At 38.1% G+C, this 9,356-nt stretch overlaps 1 long non-coding RNA gene across 1 annotated transcript; it reads right to left on the bottom strand.

The window, feature by feature from the left end:
• Positions 1-779: 779 nt before the first annotated feature.
• On the bottom strand, positions 780-6,164 carry LOC147464519 (uncharacterized). Its single transcript, XR_015187668.1, has 3 exons — positions 2,263-6,164; positions 1,222-1,575; positions 780-1,149 (listed from the first exon to the last, which is right to left on the bottom strand). It is a non-coding gene; the product is annotated as an uncharacterized LOC147464519 (long non-coding RNA).
• Between the last annotated feature and the right edge of the window lie 3,192 nt (positions 6,165-9,356).

Raw genomic sequence — 9,356 nt, forward strand, 5'->3', positions numbered from 1 at the left:
CTCTCTCTCATGGAGCGTTAAGCAAGTCCTTCCACCGATGTGTACTCAAAGATACAAAGTGCAATGAATACGATGGAAATAGGTTACTAACTCTCACTAACCGAGCCTAAATGTGAAACTATTGGGCATAAAAGAAAAGATCCATATGCTTCCCCATGGAGGCTTCCCCTGAGCTACCAAACCAATTCAAATTATCCTCTCAAGTACATGAGAACATTTATAGCCCTATGCCTTTAGATGATGATATAGAGGAAAATGTACGCATGACAACCTTGCCTCCATCTACCATACTTACAAATGACAACATCTACACCTCTGGAAAGTAAAGTGTCACTTCTCAAATCAATTGAGTGGTATTGATAGTTTCAGCGTTTGTTACCCTTTGTCTATCAATGCTTCATTGTTTCTTTGACTTTAGCCACAATACCAAATTTTGGCACTGTACATTCAATAATAATACTTACTACCACTTACACAATACCTTCTAATTACTTAGCATCTACACAATGTGCTCCATGTAGAGCCTGCTTTTGAACTAGTACCAAATGAATCTAGAGAGTACCAAATTGGTACTAACGAGCAAAAAATTGAGACCATAGTAGAGCAAAATTGATATTATACAGTACCAAAATTGGCACCATACAGAATCAAACTATCAATAGTACCAAAATAATACCAGAACATATTACTACTTATATACATGTAAGCTAGATTTGCCGAAGTAGACTAATGTAGTGAAAACAATTCATCAATAAAGTTTTCAGAGGTTACAATGGACACCAAGGTGGACTTTCATTGATCTATAATATGCAAAGTAGAAGTTGTAAAAAAGGTGTATTTTTATCAAGCTATATATTACAAAAAGTAGAACTAAACTCAAGTTATAGTAAGCAGAGGTGTTAGACTATATATAGCTCCCTAAAATCCGGGGGGGGAGGGGGGGTCAAAGCAGTAGGATTATCCCTCCATCGCTATGAAATAATCAACTATAATGAATGAAATATCATTCTCTACATCAAACAAGGGGATCCTGCAAGCGTGTCTTCAAAAGTTTCAAGAACATGGGCTTGTTTGCAAACTCACGTGCAATGTATGGAGCTTGTTGAGGGCTTTTGGCCCAGAGCTTGCACTCACCTTTGCTATAGATGTCTGTAATGAAACTTTGGAGGTTAGCTAGCAATACAGACATATGTATGAAGATTTATTAACAGGTAATAGTACCTAAAAGAAGTCCCCTCATCTTCATTAGTTTAGGAAAGCACGCATGCATAATCTTCATAAGCTTTTTCCTTGAGTAGTATGACCAGAGCATGGCATAAGCCTTCTCCCTTAGTTTTGTGATGAGCTCCTCGGCATTGGGCCTCACAACATGGTATGTCTGATCAAGCACTTGCACACCCCGGGGTCTGAACCCATTGGGAAATGAAAGCTTCCAAATTTTAGTTGGACATATCTCATGATTCTTTAGTAAAACACTATTGATGTAAAGTACTATGAGCCAATAGTGGTTAGCCTTCTTATCTATGGATAGCATCGTATCAGAAGCTTTCTTGTTGAGCCACCATGCTTCCCTGGCTACAACACCCAAAGGCCAAATGAGACAAAGCAGAGACTTAGAATAGAAACAATATATTGAGATTAATGTCAACTCTCCATTTTCTACTCAATAGTAAGAGATGCTAATCATATTAGGAAAATAGTACCCAATTTGGTGGATTATGTACAACACAAATAGTCAACCTAATAAAACACACTACCATACACATTGTACAATAACAATATAGTCATTTGGGTAAACCTTATATGCAAGGCAATACAAAAAGACCATCACATATAACCAAATGAACGTGCTTTTATCAAAATCATGGTGCAAAGTACAAAAAGGTTTGCAAACCCCAACAACACTTCCTCTACCTACATTCACCAAAAGAGAAAACACAAATTTTGGTCACTTGAGATGCAAATGCAACACAAAAAAGTTCCATGCAAAAAGTAGCCAAGATACTCTTAAAAGTGGACTTTCCAAAAATCCAAGACTTTGCCTCCAAAGTTATTGCCAAATAATAACCAGGTTTAGCACATAGATAGCCAAAGCACAGAGGATGAAATTGGTGTTTACATGCTAGCATGAAGCTCCCCTTGACAAAAGAAGCCTCCCCACAAGCCACACAGTATCAAACACATGGATTGTGTTCTTTGTATCGAGGGTATGCAACCTTTGAAACAAACTGAATGTCTTACATTCCTAACATTAGCAATTACCTTTTGCACAAACTCATAATGTATTTTCCCTTCCATGCTCTCATTTTGTAGCTGTTCATACTCTTTCTACAAATATATTTCAAAGGATTAGTCATGAAGATGCGAGGAAGTACCAAAACAAGGGAATATCAAAACCATTAGAAGGTACCTAAGCGTATATAAAGTTCTAAATTAACAAATAGAACCAAAGAGAGCCAAACAATAAAAGAATCTCAAGAAGTGCCAAGAAGTACCAAACGCTCAAGAAGTACTAAGATGATAAATAGTCAAACTAATCAAACGACACTAAAGAGAGCCAAACCACCAAAAGTATTGAGGTGATAAATTACCAAACTATCAAATAGGCCCAAGAGAGCCAAAGCACCAACAAATCTTAAGAAGTGTTCGAAAGTACCAAAGGACTAAAAAGTATCAAGATGACAAAGTACCAAATCATCAAAACAGTACCAAAGGGAGCCAATGCCTGAAGGTACCAAATGACTAAAAAGTCTTAAGATGACAAAATACTAAATCCTCAAACAACACAAACAAGAAGTGCCCAAAAGTACCAAATGACTAAAAGTACCAATGTGACAAAGTACTAAATGACAAAGCACCAAATTATCAAACAACACCTAAAAGAGCCAAAAAAAATCAAACAACCTCAAGAAGTGCCAAGAAGTACCAAACTACTAAAAGTACCAAATTATCAAACAAAACCAAAGGATCCAAATTATCAACAAGAAGTTCCTTAAAGTACCAAACTATTAAAAGTAGCAAATTATTAAACAACACCAAAGGATCTAAAGAACAAAAAAAACAAGAAGAGCTTGAAAATATCAAATGACCAAAAAGTACTAAGGTGACGTACCAAATCATCAAACTTTCACCAAAGGGAGATAAAGCACCAAAATTACCAAGGTGACAAAGTACCAAATTATCAACAACACCAAAGTGACCCAAATAATAAAACAACCTCAAGCAGCGTCACAGAATACCAAACCATTAGAAGGTTACAAGAGGTACACAAAATATCAAATTCTTGGATAACACCAATGTGATTTAAAAAACCAAAAAACCTCAAGAAGTACTAGGAAGTTCCAACATATTAAAAAGCACTAGAAATGCACATAAAGTACCTTATTTCAAGCAACACCAATGAAAGCCAAGCAACCAGAAATCTCAAGCAGTGCCCCCGAAAGTACCAAAAGATACCTAGTGAGAACCTTGTGCTTGATAATGTATCAAATAACCCAATCACCATTAAAGAGAGCTACACACCAAAAAATAAACAAGTGCTAATAACTATCTAAGAGATTGATAAATTACCAACTTTTGGACATAACTTACAAGAGTATCATGCATCATAACAAACATAACCACCAAATGATCAATGAGCATTAAGAGTGAACAGACATAAACACCAAATGGGAGTAAGCATGTTAATATGTCGTGCTTTTTGTGTTAGTTAGCATGTGCCAACAAGCACACATTGTTAGCATAAGGATGATATTTAGGATGAGTATATGGAATTGTGTATTTAAATGAGTGGGGTGCAATCATGTAAGGTTGAGTGGTGGGACATTTTTTGAACTCAAATTTTAATTTGGTGAGCCAAAGCTCCCTTTTTCCATTCTCAACAGTCAATTTTGGCGGGGACGTTACTGAGTGAAGTGTATTGATGAAGCATGTAGAGAAGCGGGGCATGGGGGCCACATGCAAGAGACGTGGGGGCTCTACCAAGCAGCCATCAATTGCTACTCGGCATGCTGCAAGAAAGAGAGAGAGAGAGATCCGACTACCAACGAGAGACCTCCGAGGAATCATCCGACCATCCACCAACCAAAAAACACATAAGGTCCAAGTCTACTACTGCATCTCTCTACCTCGCAAAAGAGTGAAGCTGCTTGATTCCTAGGGATTCCCAATGTCACAATTCATGCATGCAGGTAAAGGAAGGAACGACTCAAGTTCTCTCTCTCTCTCTCTCTCTCTCTCTCTCTCTCTCCCCTATGTGTGTGTGTGTGTGTGTGTGTGTGTGTGTGTGTGTGTGTTCCTCTATTCAGTGTCCCTTGCATGTCTCGGATCGGCTCCCTAATAAGCAGTGATTTTTTCATTCACAAAACCAGAGAGAGAGAGAGAGGGGCATTACATATGTAGATGGAATGTATTTTGTCAGATTCTACCCTCTTGATGATGTAACCTTTTCGTTTTTGCTAAGGTTCCTATTGCATGTGTGCAGTTCGATGGAGAGCTCCCAAGGTGGAGATCCCATTGCAGGAGAAATTTTGTGTAAATGTGGAAGATTTCAATGCTGTTTATGGCCTCTCCATGACTGGTTCAAATCCCAAATTGGTGAGGTGGGAGTAGCTCAGTGATGTGTAATGGTTTAGTGTGTTCAAATAGACGAAGGATCCCAACAAGTACTGCATTAAATGCAGTTGCATCCGTAGCGACATGTATGAGTAGGTGATGCAGTTACACCATAAGGTCTACCAGAAGGGTCCAACAAACATGGAGATCAGCTTTGCAGTTGCAAAGGGATTTGTCAAAGAATTTAATTCTGTGTTGATTGCAAGCGATACAACCATGAAGTTCAATTGGGATGAGTTCATTGTGCAGTATTTACATGATATTGGTGAGAAGGGCTACTTTGAGGGCCATGTCAACAAGTGGAGGATGCGTAATTCTCAGTATCAAGTTCCAAAACATGAGGATGAATCAGCTGAAATGTGGGAGGACAATTCGGACTGAGTAGGTATGAGCAATAGGTCAGGTTCCAAGGGCACACCATTGTCTTGTCATAGCACTCAGCAAGAGGCAAAAAGCCTTTCGTTTTTTGACTTGGAGGATTTGCAACGCGTTGCATAAATTTTCCTTCATCTGAGAACACAATTGTAGGATGCTAAAAAGGATCTAAAAAATGCACAACATGACTTGGAAGCCGCAAGGGTATTGCAAGCAAGCAATGCGAAGGTCAGCCCAATTATTGCGGCGATGCGATAGAAACTGCATGATGCTACCAATGAACTGTAGACTTTATCACATAGCTGTGATCTGAATGCAAAGCGAAAAATGGAGCTCAAGGCGAAAATAGACACAATGAAAGAGACATTCAATGATTTGGGGTTTCCTCATTGTGAGGACACCCCAATTGATAGTTACACTGACATAACCTCTCATCTGGTAAGTGTTCATGATTTTCAAACTAACACCTTATGTTTGGTACATGTGCACAACTAACCTATGACTTACCATGCTCTTTTTGTCCTTTTTTTGTAGACTGAGGTGGAGCTCAAGGAATCCAAAGTGCAGGTCGTTGAAAGTATACTGCACTTGCTGGTGCATATGCAATCCATGCTACAAGGCTCTTTTTTTCCCACTGCACTATGTAATTTAGCTATTGCCAGCTTTACGATGGATAGAGGGGTGCTAGGAAGGACCAATGTAATGGCTGTGGTATGCCGCTTGAAGCACAGGAAATTCTTGCAATGGTCAAGCTGCCTTGTGAACTTAGCTACTACCTGCTTTGCTTTCCAGCTGCCTGCTCCCTTGGGATTGAATGTAGGGCTTCTACCTTCCAGCAAAGGATACCAGCAGAGTGGTTGTGCAAGACTGCAGGGGAAGAACATCCAATCCCACCAAACACTGGTAAGATAATCATAAATGCCATGTATGCTAATTAGCATCTTCAAATGCTAACCAACATAGTGATTTGGTTAACTAGCACATATGGTATGCTAACTAGCATATGGGTATGCTAGTTAGCATACATAGAATTATAATAAGCATTCTGAGCATAGTAGTAGTATGCTACATAGCATACTGGGTATGCTAGTTAGCATATTGAACATACTAACTAGCATATTTGGTGTGACAACTAAGCATACTTGGAGGTATACAGGGTATGCTAACTAGCATATTGGTAATGATAACTAACATATTGGGTATGCTAACTAGCAAAGATGTAATTATGATTAGCATCCAAAACATAGTAGTAGTATGCTAAATAGCATACTAGGTATGCTAGTTAGCATATTGAACATACTAACTAGCATATTCGGTGTGCCAACTAAGCATGCTAGCTAGAATACTTGGTATGCTAACTAGCATACATGGAATTATAATTAGCATTGTGAGCATAGAAGCAAAATGCTACAGAGCATACTGGGTATGCTAGTTAGCATATTGAACATACTAACTAGCATATTTGGTGTGCCAACTAAGCATACATGCATGTATGCAAGGTATGCTAGCTAGCATACTGGGTATGCTAACTAACATACTGGGTATGCCAACTATCATACAAGATATGCTAACTAACATATTGGGTATGCTAACTAGCATACATGGAATAATAATAAGCATCCTGAGAATAGTAGAAGTATGCTACATAGCATACAGGGTATGCTAGTAAGCGTATTGAAAATACTAACTACCATATTTGGTGTGCGAACTAAGCGTGCTTGGGGGTACATAGGGTATGCTAACTAGCATACTTGGTATGCTAATTAGCATGCTAACTAACATACTGGGTATGCTAACTAACATATTGGGTATGCTGACTAGCATACATGGAGTTATAATTAGCATCCTGAGAATAGTAGAAGTATGCTACATAGCATACAGGGTATGCTATTTATCATATTGAACATACCAACTACCATATTTGGTGTGCCAACTAAGCATGCTTGTAGGTATACATGGCATGCTAACTAGCATACTTGGTATGCTAACTAACATACTAGGTATGCTAACTAACATATTGGGTATGCTTACTGGCATATATGGAATTATAATAAACATTATGAGCATAGTAGTAGTATGCTACATTGAATACAGGGTATGCTAGTTAGCATATTTAACATACTTACTAGCATATTTGGTGTGCCAACTAAGCATGATTGGAGGTATACCAGGCATGCTAACAAGCATACTGGGTATGCTAGCTAGCATGCGAACTAGCGTACTGGGTATGCTACCTAACATACAAGGCATATTGGGTTTGCTAACTAGCATATTGGGTATGCTAACTAACATACTGAACACAATAATAGTATGCTACATAGCATTCTGGGTATGCTAGTTATCATATCAAACATACTATTTAACATATTTTTTGTGCCAACTAAGTATGCGTGTTGTTATACAAGGTATGCTAACTAGCATACTAGGTATGCTAATTCGCATACTAGGTGTGATAACTAGCATACATGGAATTATAATTAGCATTCACATCATAGTAGTAGTATGCTACATAGCATACTAGGTATGATAGTTAGCACATTTTTCATACTTTCTAACATATTTGGTGTGCTAACTTAGCATGCTTGCAGGTATATTGTGTATGCTAACTAGCATATTAGGTATGTTAAATATCATATTGAGTATGTTAGCTAGCACACTTGGAATACTTACAAGGATGCCATGTATGCTAATTAGCATACTCAACAAGAATACTTAATATGCTAACTAGCAGAATCGGTATCTAACTAGCATGTTGGTTTTGGGATTGCATTCACTGTATAAATACCTACCATACACATTTACTGACAATCACTAGTATGTTTACTAGGGTCAAGCATCTTCAGTGCTAATAATTCTCAGTAGCATACTCTCTAGGCTAGTTACCATATGAAGGTCTTATCTTCTTTGAAATATTTTATTTTTCTTGCCATTTAAGAAGTTTTTAGCATTTTAGGTGATCTCAGAGGTTTTAATAAAAAGTTTAAATAAATTGCCGGTAATAACCAACATGGCCCATGAACCTTTGAACTCCCTTATAGTTTGTACGTGGTGGCAAATTGGAAATGGATTTAATTTTGCTCTCGTATGTGGAAATTCCATTTTTTGATACTATGTGCCCTAAAATGACTCCATGTTTAACCCAAAATTGACATTTGAAAGGGTTTAATGAGATGCGATACAATTTTCACTTTTCAAACACTTTTTGTAAACATGATAGATGTTCCTTTGAAGAGGAATAAACACAAAGGTAATCTAAGAAAGCTTTGTAAAACTCCCTCAAATATTGCCTAAAAGCAGTGTTTATTAATCTTTGGAAGGTAGCAAGGGCATTGGTTAAGCCAAAAGCCATAATACAAAATGCGAACACTCAAAATTCGGTTATAAAAGCCATTTTAGCTTGGTCCTCTAGTGCAATTGTGATTTGGTTGTAGCTGGAGTACCCATCTAAAAAGCTATAAGCTTCCTTCCCTACAACTCTTTCAAGCACATGTTCTGAATATGGCAAGGGGTAATGGTCTCTCCTATTGGCGGCATTGACCTTCTTGAGATCTACATATACTCTGAGTTTCCCATTCTTTTTTGGCACAATAACTATTGGAGACACCCATTCTGAGTACTCAATAGGGTATATGAATCCGCATTTGACAAGCTTTTCAATCTCTTCTTGACCAATCTTTGCATACTTAGGATTCATTGGGTAGGGTCATTGCTAGATTGGTTTAGCCATGCTATTCATGGGAATTGTGTGTTGCACCACGAAAGGTGGAACACCTTTCGTATCATGATATGTCCAAGCAACTTAAATTCCTTGAGGATCTCCTTGAGTACATATTCCTCAGTCTTTGCCAGATCTTGGGCAATGAAAATAGGTTTGGACTCCTCACCTGGGTTTGCTAACTCTATTTTCTTAACTATTAGTGGACCATCATAGACTCCATTACTTCCATTGATACGTGTTCTTTGGGCCTTTGTATACACAACCTTATGCTCCTCCGTGGTGTAGGATTTGAAATGATTAGGTGTAGGGTGTAAGTCTGTGGGGTCTTTGCTCTATGGACTGTGAATTCTCTTCCGCTTCCTTTTGTTGTTGAGCTAGCTCTTGATGTTGTTGTCTCCTTACAGTACGGCTCAACTTTGGCTTCTATGTAGCTTTTACTTGTGCGATGTCAATGGGTTATGGACTACACCACATGATGCTTTGAAGGTACTTACCCCAGTTATCTACCAACTTACGATGAGCATCACATGCCCCTATATAATTAAGCCATGATGCTTTGAAGGTACTTACCCCAGTTATCTACCAACTTACGATGAGCATCACATGCCCCTATATAATTAAGCCATTCTGCAGTAGATTTTTTTTCATT

This window comes from Adiantum capillus-veneris, chromosome 1 (genome assembly GCF_014529385.1).
Source record: "Adiantum capillus-veneris isolate H3 chromosome 1, ASM1452938v2, whole genome shotgun sequence".
Taxonomy (NCBI): domain Eukaryota; kingdom Viridiplantae; phylum Streptophyta; class Polypodiopsida; order Polypodiales; family Pteridaceae; genus Adiantum; species Adiantum capillus-veneris.